This window comes from Condylostylus longicornis, unplaced genomic scaffold (assembly GCF_029603195.1).
Source record: "Condylostylus longicornis isolate FDR11 unplaced genomic scaffold, ASM2960319v2 ptg000019l, whole genome shotgun sequence".
NCBI classification, from domain to species: Eukaryota; Metazoa; Arthropoda; class Insecta; order Diptera; family Dolichopodidae; genus Condylostylus; species Condylostylus longicornis.
Window position 1 is genome coordinate 1,211,602 of NW_026577988.1, and position 20,650 is coordinate 1,232,251.

At 24.8% G+C, this 20,650-nt stretch overlaps 1 protein-coding gene across 1 annotated transcript in view; it reads left to right on the forward strand.

Moving 5' to 3' along the window:
* The first annotated feature begins 19,619 nt into the window (after positions 1 to 19,619).
* The window catches only part of LOC129606614 (death-associated inhibitor of apoptosis 1), a 50,534-nt gene continuing 49,503 nt past the window's right edge, over positions 19,620 to 20,650 (forward strand). The window contains exon 1 of the mRNA XM_055517020.1: positions 19,620 to 19,885. The gene's annotated coding sequence lies outside the window, so the exon portion shown is untranslated. The remainder of the gene's footprint in view (positions 19,886 to 20,650) is intronic.

Here is a 20,650-nt window from a genome sequence, read left to right on the forward strand (position 1 = left end):
AAAAAATCTCTTAGATGTTATAGAAATTCTTTTTTTTAAAAAAAACAATAATAAAATGTTGTGTAACAAAATAAATATAAAAGAAATCTTTTGATTTGAAATTGCAATAATAAATGTATAGGTATATATACATACATTAATTTTTTAATAATCTCAAATATATTGAAATACGTAATGTTTTATAGGTTGATATATACGAACAGTAAATGCTGCTTTTATCTACGTTTCTTCATTTACACCGTTAGGAAATCGTTTAATTTGTACGGAATTTAAAAGACAACTATTCGGAATTTAACACAAGCTTACTCATCTCATATACAATATATTTAATATTTGTACTACGCAATGAAAATATTTATCGAATTGTTATTAATTATAATGAATAATCAAAATACTCGGCTAAGCATCAGACCGAATTCATATTCGAAGAACATTCCTCTGACTTTTTCACTGAAAATGCTTCATTCAACCACATCAAAACATTGAACTAAACAAAATTTGTTTAATTTGCTTCCTTTTTTGTTTACCAGGCTCTAGTACAAGTTATATTTCCAGCTATCCAGATAGCAAAATCGTATTTCGATTTTATTTATGAATTTTAATACGTATAAACATCATTAGAACTTTTTTATACCCTTCACTTCGTGAAGGGTATATTAACTTTGGTATGGAGTTTGTAACTACTTGAAGGAGTCATCTGCGGTATGGACATATATATATATTCTTGCTCAGCGTAAAATTCTGCATTGATTTAGACATGTCCGTCCGTCCGTCCGTCCGTCCGTCCGTCCGTCCGTCCGTCCGATCGCATGATAACTCAAAAACGAATAATGCAATCGACACCAAACTTTCACAAGTTGCTTCTTTTGTGCCAAGGACGAACCCTATTGTTATTGGACCAATTCGGACAACAGGTTCGGGTAGCTGCCATATAACTCAAAGAGTTTATTTTAATTATTTCAAAAACTAATAAAGGCACAAAAATAAAATTTTGTATACATGTGTCCAATTATATTCTACACATGCTTTAAAAATTTTAATGAGATAGCTGCACCGGTTCGGGTGACTGCCATACAACTCCAAAAGCAAATTTTTTATATTCGGCAAAATAATAAAGTCAGATTCATGAAACTTGGCAATCATGTGTCCAATTATAGGTCAAATATATTTCTGAAGTTTTAGAGGAATCGCTTGACAGGTTCGGGTACCTGCCATACAACTCCAGAAGCTAATCTTAAATATTTGGAAAAATAATAAAGTCAGATTCATGAAACTTGGCAGTCATGTGTCCAATTATGGGTCAAATATATTTCTGAAGTTTTAGTGGAATTGCTTGACAGGTTCGGGTACTTGCCATACAACTCCAAAAGCTTATTTTACATATTTGGAAAAATAATAAAGTCAGATTCATGAAACTTGGCAGTTGAATGTCGAGTTATAGGTCACATATATTTCTGAAGTTTTGGTGGAATTGCTTAACAGGTTCGAGTAGATCCCATACAAGTCTAAAAGCTTATTCTTAATATTTGGAAAAATAATAAAGTCAGATTCATGATACTTGGCAGTTGTGTGTCCGATTATAGATCAGATATATTTGTGAAGTTTTGGTGGAATTGCTTGGCAGGTTCAGGTACTTACCATACAACTCCAAAAGCTAATTTTAAATATTTGGAAAAATAATAAAGTCAGATTCATGAAACTTGGCAGTTGTATGTCGAGTTATAGGTCACATATATTTCTGAAGTTTTGGTGGAATTGCTTAACAGGTTCGAGTAGATCCCATACAAGTCTAAAAGCTTATTCTTAATATTTGGAAAAATAATAAAGTCAGATTCATGAAACTTGGCAGTCGGATGTCTAATTATAGGTCAGACATGTTCGTGAAGTTTCTATAGAATGGTTTCAGAGGTTCGAGTAATTGCTACACAATAACGAAAGGTGCAGGGTATAATTCAATCGGTTTATACCGACTGAAACGTTTTTACTTGTTAAACAATTGTTTAAGAATAATAGAGGCGGTCAATCATGGTATCAACAAACGAGTAAGCCTAGTTTTTGTCTTTTTCAGTCCATGTCCCATTTTTGCTTCTTTTTTGTATATATATCATGATTTTGGCATTTTTGATGTAGCCATTCATGGTCAGTTTTCCTCATTCCAATTACTCACAGGATGTCCGTTTTGCACATTCTTTTGTTTTAAATGTTTGTTACCGTGACATCACTTGTATTTCCGAGGTTATCAAATTTCGTTTTTAATCTATTTACACTATCTAAGAGAAGATTGGCCTATCGTAGAAGTCCAATTTGATATATAATTTCTGGCAAGTTTTTCGCTAATGCAGTCAGTTTTTAGCCATATGCCGTTGCGGCTACCGAGTTAGCCAAGTGGGAAAGTACTTCGATTACCTTCTCTTTTTAACCAAACTAATCCCTTGAATTTTTTATATTTAATATTATCTTGGTGGTTATCCTTTTATTGAAACCATTGGGTTCATAAATAAATAAAGATTTTATACATCCATGAAAAAGTTGCCTTATTTAACCTAAAAAAATATTAAGTTTGTTTTAAAAAAATTTAAGCAAAATTGAATTATCAATTTTTTGTGAACTTACATATCTTGAATATCGAATTTTTCGGATTATTTTTTTCATGTAATTTCAATTCAGGTTCATTTAGTCTACTAACATCATTATTGACAACTTTATCAATTACTTCTGATAACTTATTGTTATCTAAACTAAGAGAAAAAGGAGCGTGCAATTACGATAAAATAAACGATAAAATTGTATTACGCATGTACGTACGCACATTACTTCAAAGTGAAAACGGTCAAAAAAAAAATAATACATATGATTCAAAAAAAAAAAGGCACCAATTCAGTTTGCTTCAATGATTTTTAATTTTAAATTAAAAAAATACAAAATAGTAAAAAATTAAATTTAAAATAGTTAAAAAGGGAATAAAGTGCGTCTAAAAAAACCTATGATCTCAAATAATATACACGTTACACACACATACTTGAATATCAAGTTTATGTTTAAATTCGGCTATTTTTAATTTTAAATAAAATATTTTGTTGTTTTTTTTTTCACTTTTAAAGATTTTTAATGCACCTGGCACGCTTCTCTCTTTAAAAAGAAACAACAAAATATTATGTATGTATGTAAAAATAATATGAGAAAGAAAAGTAATAATAAAGGATCTCTAAAATATCTACCTACCTACCATAATACTTTTATAACAGTATAATGAGCAGATGCCAAACGATTATTTCTCATTTTTTTATTATTAAATTGTTGTCGTTATTGTTTTTATTATATTGTATTTTGTTGTATGTCATACAAGTAAATTATAAATGTTGTAATATTTTGTTACCTTTCTGTCTTATTTATAATTTGAAACAAAAATTTCGGGTTTTTAAGGTTTTTAGGTTTGCTTATTTTTTTTTCATTTGCTTATATTTGGTTAAAATTGAAAAGTAAAATGAAAACATCTGCTCTCTTCATCAGCATTTAAGCTGGCAAGCTGGTACAAAAATTATTATTTTTTTTTTTATTTTATATTATGTTACAATGGTTATTGTTGGTTTTTGTTTTTTGGTATTTTATTTTTGAAAATTATCAATAAAACTTGAAAAAAATGGCATTTGGCATGGGCCACATGCTCTTCATAAACATATCTATATTTTTTATATAAATCTATAACAAAATATATTAGTGCAATTGTATGTAAAATGTAGATCACCACTGTAAATATTTAAAAAAAAAACTAAATAAAATAGTGGTTGCAGGGAAAAGAAACAAGTTATTTCTTAAAAGAGAGAGAGAGAAAAGGAAAACATGAAAAAAAAATTTAATTTTTCTTCATTTTTTCTGATTTCTTCTTTTTTATTAAAATCACTTTATTTAAAAAATCACAATAAGAAAAACATCAAAAAGGAATCCTTTTATTTTGAAAATCTTTTGAAATTCAAAATTTAAAATATAAAAAAAAAAGGTGCAGAACACACAATTATTTTCATTCACGAAAACAAAATTCACAATACGTAAAAATTGAGTCAAAAAAATAAAAGGATATTCTCTAAGGATATTCAGTACGAACACAATGGTTAAAAAACGACCAAATTCAGATATAAGAAAACAATTGTTCAAAGAAAACATAAATTTTTGGTATATATGGGTGCGTATATAAGAACTTAAGTACTTAAATTTGATATTTGATGTAGATTTTGCTAAAAGAAGAAGAGATAAACATCAATACGCAATTTCGTTTATTTATTTAATAACGCCATTTAATATTTTCATTAATGAAAAAAAAATCGAAAGAAAATTAAATCAGTTGACGTTAAAGCTCGATGTTGAAGGTTAGCAAGTCTTTACATTTATTGCGACTTTATTTTTTGAATAATGTCTTTCAACTTATTTTTGATTTTTCTATTAAAATTTAATCCGAACAGATGATGTTCTTGTCAAACAGTTTGACAGCATTCATGGTGCTAAGGTGCGTATTAGAACGGGTTCAATTTTATGTGAGACTACCTGCAGACGTTATTGGAACTGAATAGGAAGATAAAGATGAAATCTCCTGCATATGTGGATATATATGTATGTCACAAGGAAATGGATTGTTGCTTAAAATGTAGAGCGAAACTTGGCATTATTGATTCAGAAATCTACAGTTGTTTACAAAGATGCCAGGCATCAGCTCTATTGAAGGAAGAATCTGCTATTTGTAGTATAATTTCTGACTAACTTCCTATTGTTCTATAAATTCACAAAAACAAAAATTGTTTAATATTAAAACTGTTAATATATAGAAGTAAGCTTTCAGTTGGAACATGTTTTGGAACATAAAGTACATGTTTTACATCAACTATTTCATGAATTATCTATGTATATAATTTATTTATAAAATTTATTATAATATACTACGCGTGAGCTCTGGTAAGGTCATGTAATTTTTTACAAAGATTTATGTAGTACCACCGAGACAAAACCGTTCCTTTATTTTTCAAACAAAAACATCAAGATGAAATATTTTTTTCGTTTCTACTTTAATAATTGACGATTTTCAATGAAATTTTACCAAATTCATTTTTTTTTTTGGCAAAAATACAATGCACAACATGACACATTTATACACTTATAAATTTTATAACTGTAAATTTTAATGCCAATTAACAATAGCAAAACACTCGACAAGAATTTTTCACAATTTTTGAGGAATAGTTACATATTTGCTTTTTTTTAATTTTAAAAAGATCCTCAAGATATAAATTCGGTAATATGAGCTCTATGTAAAGTAACTACTTACACACACAGATATAGTATAATTTTTGTTAATAAAAAATGGATTTACTGCTATTATAAGATTTTAATTATAACAAGCAAAATCTTAAAAGTATGAAAAAATGTGATTAAATTGCGTATATTTTAAGATAATGTCAAGCAGTTCTAGTGTGTACCAAAAAAATATATACATATTTTTAAAATTTGGTAAACCAACAATATTAAACGGATGATTACTTCTTATAATGCATTCATTCATTCATACCAGATTAAGGAGGAAACTAGAATTGATCGAACAATGGTTAGGAAGAAATTTCATATTACAAGTATTTGTATATAAAATTTTATATTTTAGAGATATTGTCAGTTTTACTTATAATTTATCAATATTTTTATTGATAATTTTTAAATACAAGTTATAAAATGCTTTAATAATATTAGAAGAAAAATTTTATTTTCTATACCATTCCAATTTTTATCATATAACCTATACATTTTAGTGTATATATAATTTTTAATTTGCGGTTGAATGAATTTACTGCCCGATTAAGACTTTTTTATATGCAAATACATGAAATTAATACACAATATTAAATGCAATACGATTTCATTATGTGAAAATTTTCAATATTCTATACCATGTTTTTACCCTTTATGATTTTTAGCAAAAAAAAATAATATACATACATGAATATTGCAAAGATATCGCAATAATGTAAGATAATATTTGAGCAGAGTGTGTCCTATAAGTTCAAAAAACACTCTATAACACTAAATAACTAAAAAATTTAATGGAGATTTTTCTAAGTATACTTAAGTGTTGTATTCAAATAGAATTTCTTCAACAAATGAAAAAAAGAGTTGGTTTCATTAGCATTCAGTGGTCAAAAATTAGAGTTCGATACGAAATATGTATAGAATTTAATATAATTTTAACAATTTACTTATAATTTATTGTTCAAGAATTAAAAAAAATTTTCAACGCAACTTAACACAAAAACTCAACAACCGAAACTTTTCGGGCTCATTCTTTATAATTTTTGTATAGTTATTGCCAAGTTTTCTTTGTCAATTTTAAAATGTTTACAGTATTGTATTGCAATCGACACACCTTACATTTAACTTTTTGTTTTTGGAAAATCACTAATTATACTGTGAATGATAAAATTGTTAAATCAATCGATTCGTTTCATATACATGTGTATTATGAAAAAGCATATGTATGTATAGTGTGGCGTATAGTCTGACACTATATCCATACATTTTTCCCAGTTTTAAATGTAAAAATAAACTTTAAAACGTTATCATATCATGCATATCTTGTTCGTTCATATATAAATACATATGTACTTACATTTTAAAGGGTCAAATTTCATCACTTTCCTTTTGCATAAAAATCTATCCCTCGTTATTTTGTTTATCACATCATATGACCTGGGGGTGTATATTTTCCCTTATATACATTATATTTGTAACATCTATTAACTAGGTATGGTTTTATTTTCGATTCTTTCCTAAAAAAAAGGGTTGATTTTGTAAATTTTTTTTCAATTATTCAATTTTATACACAAATATTACATGGTATTAAGTGCTGCCGCTAATTCAATTATTGTAGTTATTTATTATCTTTTTTTTGTTTATTTTTTTGTTCATTTTTTTTCTATAATTGCAAATGTTGTTTATGTTAAACGATCAGTGCCCTCAGATTGGCCGACAATTCAATTGTCATATTGTACTGTTTCATTTCCAATATCCAGCGAATGCAAGCTATCATTGTATATAAATCTAGCTACGGGTTTTCTGTTTCAATCATCCCGTTTTTTTTAAGGATTGCATTTATGTATATCTCTGATATTATTTTTAGATTTCTTTTCTTGATTTAATTACTCGACTGAATTACGACATTCTCATTCTATATAGATCTGGACACTAGTAGAGGTAGTAACAAAAATTCTCCTGTTTTAACCACAAACCAACAACAAAGCCATTTAAGATTTAATTGCAGTACTCATTTTTGCCAAATATTCCGTAAAAGACCAATTTCCAGCGCACATCATGACCAAATTGACAGAGATAATACTTTATCAGATGTCTGGTCGACACCTTGAAATAATTTCATTCTTGTCGTATTTTGCTTAGCGTTCCTCACTTACACCAATGTTTCCACATGCGATCTGTTCATAGTTGTTTGGAAAATATAATTTGAGCGTAGAAATTTTGAAAAAATACTATTTAAACCTGTAAAATAGAAAAGAAATAATAGTATAAAACGGCAACTCTAAATTCTCTATTATTATTTAAAAAAAATGTAAATATTTGCATGTAATTTTGATACTTTTGTATATAAAATATGAAATTTTAAAGACTTAAAAATTATGATAAAATTCAAATATAAAAAAAAATAATAACAAAATGACTAGACCGGATATTAAAATTTCATTAAAATGTTGTTTATTTCTTGTTATTTTTTTTTCATTTCATGTTTTATTAAACATAAAACCCTTTTTAAAAACATAATATCCTGTAAAACAGGAGATCGATAAATTTTTATATTGATGCGTAGTTACTCTATGAAAATGCATTGAACTAAAAAGGATATCTTTAAAATACATACATACATAAATACGTAATTTGTTTATAAATATGTTGTTATTTATGCAATTATTATATTATGTACGTAATTTTGTTTAAAATGTTTGTGTATATAAACATTTATGCAATTTTTTCAAGGGGATATGAAATGAAGATTTTAAATAATTTTTTTTTTATATTTCTAATGGAGTTATAAAATTATTATTTCGAATTTCCATTAAAAGATTATTTAAAATTTTAAATTAATGTACGGTAATAAAATCAGAAAGTGTAAGACTTAAGAAAAATATTTAGAAAATTTGGTAAATTTTGACGAACTAGCACAAACGAATGTTTGTTAATAAGAAATATAATATTAACAACACATAATCAATAAAATTTCGAAAATTGAAAAGAAATATTACCCTAATTTTTTGAATTTTTAAACTGTTTCAATTTTTTTAAAATTTATTTTAAAATTTATTAGTTGCGAAAATAAAAATAATATTTAAAATTAAGAAAATATTAATTAAAATAAAAGAAACCCCCAAAATCTCTACATTATAGAGTCGAGAAAATTAAGAATAATGTAGATTAAATTTATTTTACTGAAATAAAAAGAAATTCTACGCATCTTTAAAATTTCTTTATCATAAGAATAACAAACAATTTTGAAAGTCGTAAAGATTCGTCGTTCCTTGTACTTTAGAAACCATCTTTAAGAAGTCAAAACAACATGACGCAAATTATTACACTTAACCACATAAAATATATATAAAAATGAGGGTGAATATTATAGCAATAATTTTTATTTGTACAAATTTTTGAAAAATCAAATCATCTTTTTGAAATTGTCTATCTGTCCATACTTTTGCTTTTCTGAAAATCAATTTTAAGCTGTTTAAAATAAAAATTTTGACAAATACTATTTTTCATTGTAAAGTTGATTAAAGATGAAGCAGAGCGGTGTCTGCCAAAATACTTTATGACTTCAAGCTTGTATTCTACAGCAACATTTAACTTTAATTTGTTGTTTTGGTAACTAAAATCAATTCTATTTTTGGTAGATTTTACTAAAATTCAGGGAAGTCAAGTTTTTAATTTGGTAAACGCCTGAAAATTTCTTACAAATTTCTATTTTTCAAGCAAGTTTTAACTAAAAAACAATATTTTTGATTTATGAACTCATCTATGGCTGTCTTTTTTATTACAATGGTGGAAATAAATTGCTGAAATTTAATATAGAAAAATATTAATAAAAATACAAGAATATTATAAGTCTAAAAGAGAAAATATTAAACCTTTTATGAATTGTTAAATTTCACTTTTAAAATGTCCTTTAAGGACTCGTATGTTATTATGCATTATATACTAGATAAATGAATGATTGCAAATAATGACTTAAAAATATGTAAAAACATCATTTTGGGGTAAAATTTCAAATAGTATCGGGAAAAAAAAAATTGCACAAAAAATGTACAGTGAAGATCAAAACTTTTTTTCCACACTCTAATTTTTCAAAAGGAGCTTATGCTATTGATTATTAAGTGGTACAAATAAATTTTAAGAAAGCTTGAATTAATTGAAGAAATGCAAAAATTGCATACATAGTTGCTTAATTATTTTATTCAATTAAAAAATGTAATCAACTCCATAGGATTATATACGCCTAGAAGCACCATGTTTTGATGAAGTTGTATATTCATTATTAATAAACAACATAAAGTAAGTGATGGTGATTGTTATTTTTGAATTGCTATTAAAAAAGCAAAGTTATAACACTCAAAATATTCGAATAATAATGGAAATTAATCGAAATTAATAAAAATTATAGCCGCAGTTGTTCATAATAGATATTTTTAAATAGTTTCAAAAGTTTTATGTTAATGAAATTACAAATTTTAAGTTACGTTACTTATATTATAGACAATTTTTTATTCTTCCACTGTATATATCGAAAGTATATGATATAAGTAAATGCAAAAAAATTCACCACCCTAACATTTTAACACCATACAAGTATTTTTTTTTTTAATATAAAAGTTAATGAGAATCTTGTAATTATATAACATTGAGTTGAGGAGTCCTTCAAAAAATATTTTACAATAACCTTTATAGTATTTATAATAATATAGAAAAACGTATAATAAAAAATTGGCAAGTTTTAACTCTACTGTTCTTTGCTTATTCCATTAATATTAAGATTGAAAAATCACCCTCTTTTAAATATCTCTTCCTATTTCTCTGTCTTCGTCCCTTTGCTTTATAATATTATACCATATATAGAGATTTTGATTGACTGAAAACTTTTAAAAAGAAAATTCATTGGTAGAAAAATGGAAAAAAAAAATAAGTTTATGTTTTGTAAATGAGAATTTTTTAACTTATTTTATAATAGAACGGTCGTCGTCATTAAATGAGTATATTGTAACTGTATAGTTGTTAAAATAAAAAATACAAACTATTCATTTTAAAATTTACGTTCTTTTTTCATTTCTTTTTAATATTTTTTTCTGTATTTCCCCATTTTAAGGAAATTACAATTTATATTTATTATTTTACTCATTTTTTTTTTTTATTTTTAAATTAAATATGGATAAAATGAACTTGAAAGAATTCCTTTTAAGGAAACAAAATAGAAAATTAAAAATAACAAGAAAATGCGAGAGGAAAATTGAAAAAATTTTCATTTTATGAAGAGAAAGAATGCAAAAGAAAAGCATAGTATAGGTTTTATCACTTAGCATGGCATTGCAATATAACGCATAACAAAAAAAGCAGTCAACATTATTAGAATATAAAAAATAAGAAAGATAAAAAATTTTCCGAATATGAAAAACGTGTACATAAGTTAGCACATAAACGTACACTACGCTTACATAATTTATATATTTGCTCTTGCATCGCAAGCAATACAAAAATAATCACAAAATATGGAAAAAAAAATAATATGAATAGAAAATTAATTTCAAATAATGATAATGTGAATGATTTTTATAATACATACATACAACCATACATAATATATAATATACTTGAGGCATAAGGTATACATATGTGTATATTAAACGTACGTGCATTCATATACATTTTCCTCGAATTCATTTTTATTTATTGAAAACTAACGATGTAAAAATGTCGAACGTGCCTTTTTTTTGAATGATTTTTATATATTTTTTTCTATAATTTTTTTTATTTTGTAATATAAGAGTTATAAAAATAATATGTGAAAAACAAAAAGGGAAATAAAAGAGAAACGAAAATACAATATAGAAAAAAAAGGTTTCTATAATGGAAAAGAAAAATCAAGAGATCCTTCTTCTTCGAGTAACAATTTCTCATCTTAATATTTTTCATTTTTATATTACATTTTTAAAATAAAATGTGATTGCATCTATGTATGTTTGTATGTGTATTTGTAAATTTATAAAATATAAAAAAAATTAATGTCTATATTAAATTTTAAGATTTGCCTTTTAAGAATATGAAATATGTTTGCATGTAAACAATAAGTGCTAGTATATTTATAACTGGTTTTAAAGTGACCATTTCTAAAATTTCAAAATAATTAATTACCTTTTTTTAACTAAGTAGGACTAAAACTAACTATAAATTTAAAAAAATTAAATATAACTAGTTTGTAACAACCAAATTTAATTCTGAATCAAACTTTTAAAAACGTTTTTTGATCTACTTATTCTAAAATTTAAAATTTTCTTATTACTTTATTCCTTTTTGAATTGTCCTCAAACTGCAAATGAACATAATTAAGACTTCATGAATGTTTGTGAAATTTACGCAATAATATCGAAAATTGAAAAAAATTTTTCCAAAAAAAAAAAGGGTTTTGCTATGGAAATAATTTGAGAAATATGTGACGAAATTTTTCTAACTTGTATTTTTTGGTCGTTGACTTTTGTCGTTCAATTTTTTGGCTTTTTAGTTTTTTTTTAATTGCATTTTTTTTAAAAGCGTTTTACATTTTAATTAACATAACACAATTACATAAAAAAATTCAGAAAAATCAAATTAACAATAAAATTAACAACTTTATTAAATTGCTCGACTCAGACATTTTTGGCTAATTACCACAGTTAATTCATTAAAACTTTATTAATAGTATTTAATCTCAAACTTACACCAGCTTTTATTTCTTTTAATATTTATTACATTTTTTTAACAATATTTTTGAAAATTAAGGTTTAATGAGTATAAAATTTTGAAATAACTTTATAAAATAAATATAAATGGTCACCTTAATTAAGATAAATTTTATATACTATGTACATTTAAAAACAAAAAAAGAATTTATTCATTATATAGAGAAAATAGAAAGATACATTTAGAATACTCTAAATATGTTTCTTTACTTTAATTTTACAATATAAGACTATAAAAATATGCATATATGTATGTACATATTTTACATGCACCTAACGGCATATACAATCATATTATTTTGTTTTTTTTTTTTAATTTTTCCCTGTATATATAGAAAAATAATATACTAATATATAAATACAAATTTATTGTATAGTAGAATGTTATATACGTTATATAGATAAAATAAATATATACGATAGATAGGTTCCGACAAGTAAATCATATCGGCCTCTTTAAAGAATTTTAACCTCCATACATACATATACATATGTACATATTATTCAATTTCATATTATTTATATTTTTTATGTTTATGAAGAATTTATTATGCACTTTTATATAAAACAACAGAGTGTGCAAGATTTATTAATTATAACGGTTTATACACAAATAATTAATATTGAAAATAAATTTGTTTAAAGTCAGGATATTATATTTATCAAATAAAATATGTAGATTATATATGTAAAATATGTAATGTGTATGCAATGTGCATATCTACTTATAATATATTTTGAGCTGTTTCTAAAATTTATTTAATAAGTTTTAATTAAATTAAGACATTATAATTGAAAGTAAATACTCACAAATTTTAGTACCTAATTATTGTTTAACTCGATTAAATTCCAGGAGCTCCTCAGCAATTTGGGCCTCTATGATAGAGATTTCGATTTTGTTCTGTTAAAGTAGGTACTATTAAGCAGCTTTCCAAGTGTAAGTAATGTAAGGTTTTTTACCCATGAAGTAAATAAATATGATCGAATCAACAGGCACATATTCAAACAATTCAAAGTATGTAGGTATAACATTGATTTTGAGCTACTTTGTACACCTTATATATTACAATACACATTATTTTTATGTTGAATTCTTGTAACATGTAAAAAATAGACTTCTATGGTGATTTGAGAGGCAGTCTTTATTTGATTTTAGTTGAATTTTTCTGATTATGTTCCAATTAATTTGTAATGTTTTTTAACAATTACAATTGTACGAATATTAAAATTGTGCTTTGTACGTATACATTGTTCTACTTATTCATTTTTCTATTTGAATTCGTGAATTTTTCCTCTTCTTGCATTCCATGCTTTTAAAATGAAAAATATGTTCAAATTTTATAATTTTCTTTCAAATGACTAAAATATGAAATGAAATATTATGTATATATAGCTATCTTAGAAAGAAAAGTTAATGACAATAAAAATTTTCTTGTAGTTAAGCTTAAAATGCTTTAAGTACATATTTCAATAATCCTTGTTTTATTGCATAACTGCCTCTTTATACAGATGAATTGTTGAAGCCATGTATTTACGTTGAAAAGATAATAATTTACCTTATACATATTATTTTTAGTTCATGTTGTACTCTAAAATAATTGTGGGTACAAAAATATAAACCTACAGGTATGAAAATTTACAAAAGCTTATCAAAATATGTTTCAATGTTGTAAATATGTACTTATGTACATATTATGAATATGCATATAGGTACACATATGTGCTAGGATTAATTTTGTTTTAATGAGCAACTTAATAGTTTAAAAATTTTCTTCATGGAAGCTTGTCATGTCATACTATGAAAGCTGGTGGAAGGCAACAATTACGGATTTGTTTTGATCTTATTATTTTAAAATATATTTGATTTGTAATAGATTATGTAGTAATAAAATGATTTCGTATAAAATCGCGTATAATCACAATTTTCAAAAATCAATATACAATTGTATCTTAGAAGAAATAAGTCTTCCTAATTAACATAAATAGTGAAGTACTCACAAATGTATATATGTATACACATTTTTTATTTATAATTTCATAGACTGAAGATAATATAGAAAATTTCTTACCAAATCCAGTAATGAAATAACGTATGTACATACAGTATATTTCTATATCATATTATTCTGCATGTTTGAACTACCTCAAGATGGCCAAAACGTACCGAATAGTCACCCTTTAATTAGCAAAAAAAAATTAAACCGTTTTAGGCTTTAGTTTTATTACTATTTTCTTCAATTTAGGCTTTCATTACATTTCACTTTTTAATATTTGTTAAACTTAAAGATTTAATTTTTCAAAGCTTTATTATTTCATTTGCACTTGTTAGCTTTCTTTTTCAAAACAAAATTTTCAATCGAACCGCAGTTTGATTTTAAATTATAATCAACGCCTTTCTAATGGCTTGTTGAGTAAAAATCTGTAATGGCGAATTTAAACCAGGTGCTAACGTAGTTGAATTCTAATATAGTACTTCCACTACATTTACGACGATAATACTAAGTTAACGCACCATAATTTTTTTATGCTTTTCATTTTCGAAAATTGGAAATAAGTATATGTATGTTTAAAAATTGTATTTGAATCATTTTAAAATTTTATTAATTTTTTTCATTTGTTTATTTTTAATGTTTTCCAATTTCAAACCAGTAGTGTTCAATAGACAACATTTTTCACATCTCATTAATTTTTAAAATAAAAGCTATAAAAAGGTTTTATTTTCAAAATCTTAAATGTCCTATGTGAAAGAAAATGTGTACAGTGTATTTCAAAAAAAATAAAAAATCTTGAAATACAAAATGAGTTTTACGAGAATTATGAGAAAAATTAAAACGACATTTCGTTCCATTTGATTTGAGACAAGGGCGTAATCTTGGAAAAATAATATACGAATACAATTTTAAAATAAAAAATATATCACATTTCTCCCATTTAAATTTAAAAATTATTTTTATTTTTGGTGTTAATAAATCTTCTCTTCCCTTTCAATTCTTTTATCCTTATTTATGTAATTTATTTTGATAGGACCATTAATACTTTATAAATTTTTATTCTATTGGAAAAACATTAAAATATTTTCTTTATACATCCATTTAAAATTAAAAAATTTCATTTTGCCCACCAGAAAATAATGGAAAATAAAAATTGTGATAAATAAAAGTTTTACAAAATAAAAATGCGCTGTTTAGCGTTAAAGAAATTATTTTCGCGTTAAATTTTAATTGAAAACACCACCGCAAAATTTTTATGGCCTTGCTGTTGCTAAATATGGGGTTGTTATGTTTAGCTTAAGTGTTATTTGCGGATTTATTTTATAAATTTGCCATAAGGGTGTGGGAAGAAAACCATAATATTTTATTAGAGATGCACAAATGCATAAATTTTTAAATAAAAGTAAAAAATATTTAAATTTGAATTAACATAAAATAAATGTAAAACTGTTGATATCCAAATGTATGCTTATATATGTACGTAAATAAACATACATACATATTAAGTAACAAATATATATGAGTATTAATGTAATAAACAAAATAGGAACGCAAAAAATTGTTTGTAAAATTTTCAAACTATAAATAAGATCAAGAAATTTTGCAAACGAGTATCAAGTTTCAAATCATAATGTAGGAGTAGATATGTATGGTTGTATTTATGTATGGAGTAAGTACATGTGTATGTAGCCCCTTTGCATAAAAACGAAGAGACTAAATTAAAAAGACTAAAATGCAAGGATTACGTGTGTTTCCTAATTAGTACATTGGAAGCATAAATAATTAAAACATTATTCTCAGAAAGTGTTATAATTCCATATTTCGATATTTTTATCAAAACTTTCTTATAGCTTACTATGTTATAAGCTGATATTACATATTGCACTTTCCTCTTTAATTAATTAAAACAAACATTAAATTATGTCAATAATTTTTGTTTTTAATAAGGTATATATTTATTAAAACTTTTTTAAATTATTAAATAATCTAGTTAAAAAAACAGGGAAAAACATTGCATATGCTATCAGCATTTTAATACAGAATTTTTATTTTAAAATTTTCGTCAAGGATATTTTATTAATAACATTTTAGGATACGTGCAATATTTTCCGTTTACTCCCTATTTTTGAACTCTTTTCATTTTGCATATACATACAGAAAATATCGATCGATATTTTCGATTTTCTTACTTCGTTTCAATTTGACTGTTTTCAAAACAAATTACGTCACAGGTTGATTGTTTTTTTGTAAACAAAAATATCAAGTGGCAGAGTGGTCGATTAAAATGAAAAAGAGACAAATTTTCCTAGTAGTTTTTTAAGATATTTTCAAATGTAGAGGTACACATACATATGTGCATATTCCCACATGTTAAATGTAAAAACAAAAATAAAATTAATTGAAACAGAACTGTCCAGCAAGGACATGAAATCAAGGGGAAATTTTTGAAAGGGATAACCAAATTATTGCGTATCTATTATGTTATAAGGAAAATTCGATTTTTTTTCTATTTTTGTAGTTGTGCTTTTCCAAATAGACAGCTGTTAAGAAACATAACGAAAACATTGACAATTTGTACAACAAAAATCGAAGCGATGTTGTTACTAAGTTTTTTTACCCTTTTTCTATATATAAAATATATATATATATAAAATATACATATGTACCTCATGTATTCATAAACATGCATATGTATATAAAAAAACAGCAAACTAACTAAATAGGATAAGGGTAGTAAGGGTACAGCTGGTAGATGTGCCGCTTCAAACCGACATGTTAATTTTTCTTTTTATATCAACATTCGTACAAACCTACAATATATTTCGATTTCTTAAATTTTCGGTATGTATAATAAAAAATGAATGGCATGCGCCAAAAATTAAAAACATCAAATAAAAACATAAAAAATTCAATTGTACAACGGAATACATGCAAACCATAAATATAACGTATTTAATAGTGTGCGAATGACAGGATGTTTGCTTATATTTACACACAAATTTTAATAGTATTCGTGCGTAAATTGTATAGTGTATTATTAGTATTTGTACACGCACGCACACTGAGTAAAAAACTAAAAATTCCATTATGAATTCTTCTTAAACAGCCAATTTAAACAAAATATGATAGCAAGGCAGTTGTAAACGTCAGTGACGTAAAATACAATTGAAAACAATTAAAAACTTTAATAAATATCACATTTTGCACAAATATAAAAAATTAAAATGCCTATCGTTATTGTTTTTATGATTCACATTTTTATTTTATTAAAAAATTTCAATTACTTTAGCTGATTCGATATTAATGTTTTTTCATGTTTTCATATGCTGCTGCAAAAAAGTAACTTTATTTTCTTAAATTTCTGACATAAAATAGTTTTATATTTAAGTTGGCAATGAAATACTGTTAAATGTTGACTGTAATTTAAATGTTCTATTTTTTCACCTCAGAACCGTCAAAAATAAGTGGAACTACTTTTATGAGTTTAAATTTAAGGTATACATTTCGTTCCATTCAAATAAAATACGCTAAAATTAGGCGCGAGTAATGTGTATGTACATTTTTTTTATTTTATTTTTGTATTAAAAATTTTACTTTCACAAACCTTGTATTGCTTTTTGAATTCCACATCTTTTAAACGACAATGTACGACGCTGTTCAATTTTATTTTTCTCAGAGTGCTTTAGGAATGGAATTTATTATTAATGACTTTTTTTTACATGAATGAGAATGTATTAGTGAAGACTGCGCTAAACAGCTGTAAAATGTTTGTAAAAAAAAATTGTACATTTGTACACATGAAGCACACCACTACATAAAGTTTCCATATGACATGACGGCATTCAGTTTTCCCACCCTATCTATTATAAGATATTTTCATTTTTTTCTACATTTTTTTTTTTTGAAATAAAAAAAAATTCCATTCATGGCAAATGGTTGCTGCTTCGGTTTCCTGTTCAACACAGACAGGTATCAGACACTTTTCTAAAACAAAAATCTTGAATGTTCAAATATCAAATTGTAATTAATACAATTGTAAATAATTGTGAAAGTAAAGTAAAACAGAACAAGTATCAATTCGAAACTTCAGAAATCAGCTGAGAATGTAAAAGGAAAAATCTTACTGATTGTTTGTGAAAGGTGTGATTTAGCTTACATATGTAAAGATAATATAATTTTGTTAAGGCCGAAGGAATGTTTATTCTAGAATTCATTCGAAAAATTACGTTAGAGTAAATAAAATTTATTTTACAATAATTTGTGATATTTTTATAATTTACCTTAATCAACTGCTTTGTTATTTTTTTACATTTTTCTAACGAAAAATAAATGTACTGAGAAATTTTACTACATAAATTGACGAAAAACTATAATGTCAAATTGTACTGAAATTTTTTGAGTATAAAAACTCTGATGTATCTTTATGTATCTTTATGATATTTTAAATCGCTGATAATTGTAAAAAAATAAATAAAGCAGCTAAAAGCAACGGCGTATGATTTTCGCTGTTAACTCAAAACAATCAGCGAGACGCCAAAATTAACTGTTTTGTATTTTGCTTATAACGTCGCATGGAAACACCGATGTCAAAAAAACCGTAAATTCGCTTGATTCCCATAGAGCAATCCCATATAAACAAATGTATTATTTATGAATTTTGGTATTTTACCGCGAAAAATCGCTCTTGTTCTGTTTTCAACTTAAAATATTGAGATCAGCTTTTACTTTCAACAACGCATCAAAAATCAGAATTTTACATATTCTGAGAATTTGTTGATAATTTTGCATGTCGTATATATTTAAGGTTAGCTCTGAAAATTAAATACAGTGTTTTTGGCGAATTTTCTAGCATTTGCGCTTGTATTCTACATATTAAAATATGTCAAACTATTGTGAACGATTATTCGCTTTTAGAAAAACGTATAGTTGGAGCGACATTTATAAGATTGAATTGACTGGTAAAGGAAGTATTAATTGTTAAGTGCGCCGTAAGGAATAAATCAGTTTGTTAATTTTGAATGTGGAATCGTACTCATTTTTTGACATCTCATACGGTTTTTTTTTATAATTTCTTGTGAAAAATCTATATAATAACTTTTGACAATATATTTTGAAACCAATGCATTTTAACCGGATTTTTATACTTTATAGTGTTTTTTTTTTTTTTTAATTTTTTTTTAACATTTTCCATTAAAACTTTAGGAATATATTGGCCTGCTGGCTGGTTGTTAAAAAATATAAAATTTAAATGTATCTGTAAATTTTATTGGAGTACTATGTTTACACATAATACTCATTCAGAATCTTTGAATGTATAATATATTTTGCTATTATTGTATTCTTATAGTTTACAAACACTATACAATACACACATCTTGTATTTTATGATAAAAAAAAATATAAGAAAAAATTAAAATATTTTTATGCTTATATTTTTTCATTTCAATAAAAATACTTACATTTCGTTCGTTCGCTTTGCTTAAAAATTTTATATACATATCTACTTGAATATTGTGTTTGTATGAAAAAAAAATTTTTTTTCTATACGACGTTTACGTACGACGACGACAGCAACGAACGAACTACGAAATACAACGAAAACGGCAGCTTTCAATATTCGTGTATATACTCTTCTCGAGTTAAGTTCGCTGTTACCGAATGAAGAGGAAGAATATATTTTTCTTGTAAAAAAAAAAATCATAGTGTAAAATACATTCTTTTTTTTTTTTGCTCTTTTTGAAGAAAAAGTGGTGGAATTAAAATTTATTTTAGTGTAAATTTAAACAAAAATTCATAAATAATTAAAAAACATTTTTAATAAAATGGATACATTATAAATTAAACTTTTGGATAATATTAAACTTGAATTAAAAGGTAGGTGTTTTATTGGTGAAAATTAAATTTTAAATCAGAAAACATCATATTTCTTTTAGTAAAAAATTTTTGTGAAAAAAATGGCCGACCAACATGTTATGAGAAAAAGTTTTTTTTTTGGTTGAAAAGTTTCAAAAATCAATGATACAATAAGGTTCATAAAAATATTCTCTGGATTTAATAAAGTTTTAAGAAATTGTGGATTGAATATGAGAAAGTTTTATTTTTTTAAATTGGAATTAATTTTATAATTTTTAGTTTGAATTTTGAATCGAATGTTTAAAAAAAAGTTTTGATGTATCCAAAGAAATTGTAGAAAATATTTTGTATGTATAAAACATTGGAAAAAAAAAAGTTGTACATAACCATAATTTTAATTATATGACCATATAGAGGCTTTTAGAGGTTTTAGTGTGAAACTTGACTACGTTTGCTAAAATCTTAATTTTGAGATGAAAAACAACAAGAAAAGAAAGAAAAACAAAAAAGTGCTAAAATGTGTCAATTTATTTTGCTTGCTTGTTGGTTTGGTTCGCTGATTTGAAAAGTGGTTTTTTTTTTCAATATTTTCAACATTATAATTAAATTTCTCCATTCTACATTTTCAATAATAAATTATTTTACACAAAAAATATATGTAGCTCTTATTGAACAGGTTTTGAATGTTATGTACTAAATTGGAATTACATTGTATTTTATAAGTATACACGTATGTATAAAAAATTTAATTTAATTCAAGTTATTCAAGTCAATAATAAATTAAAA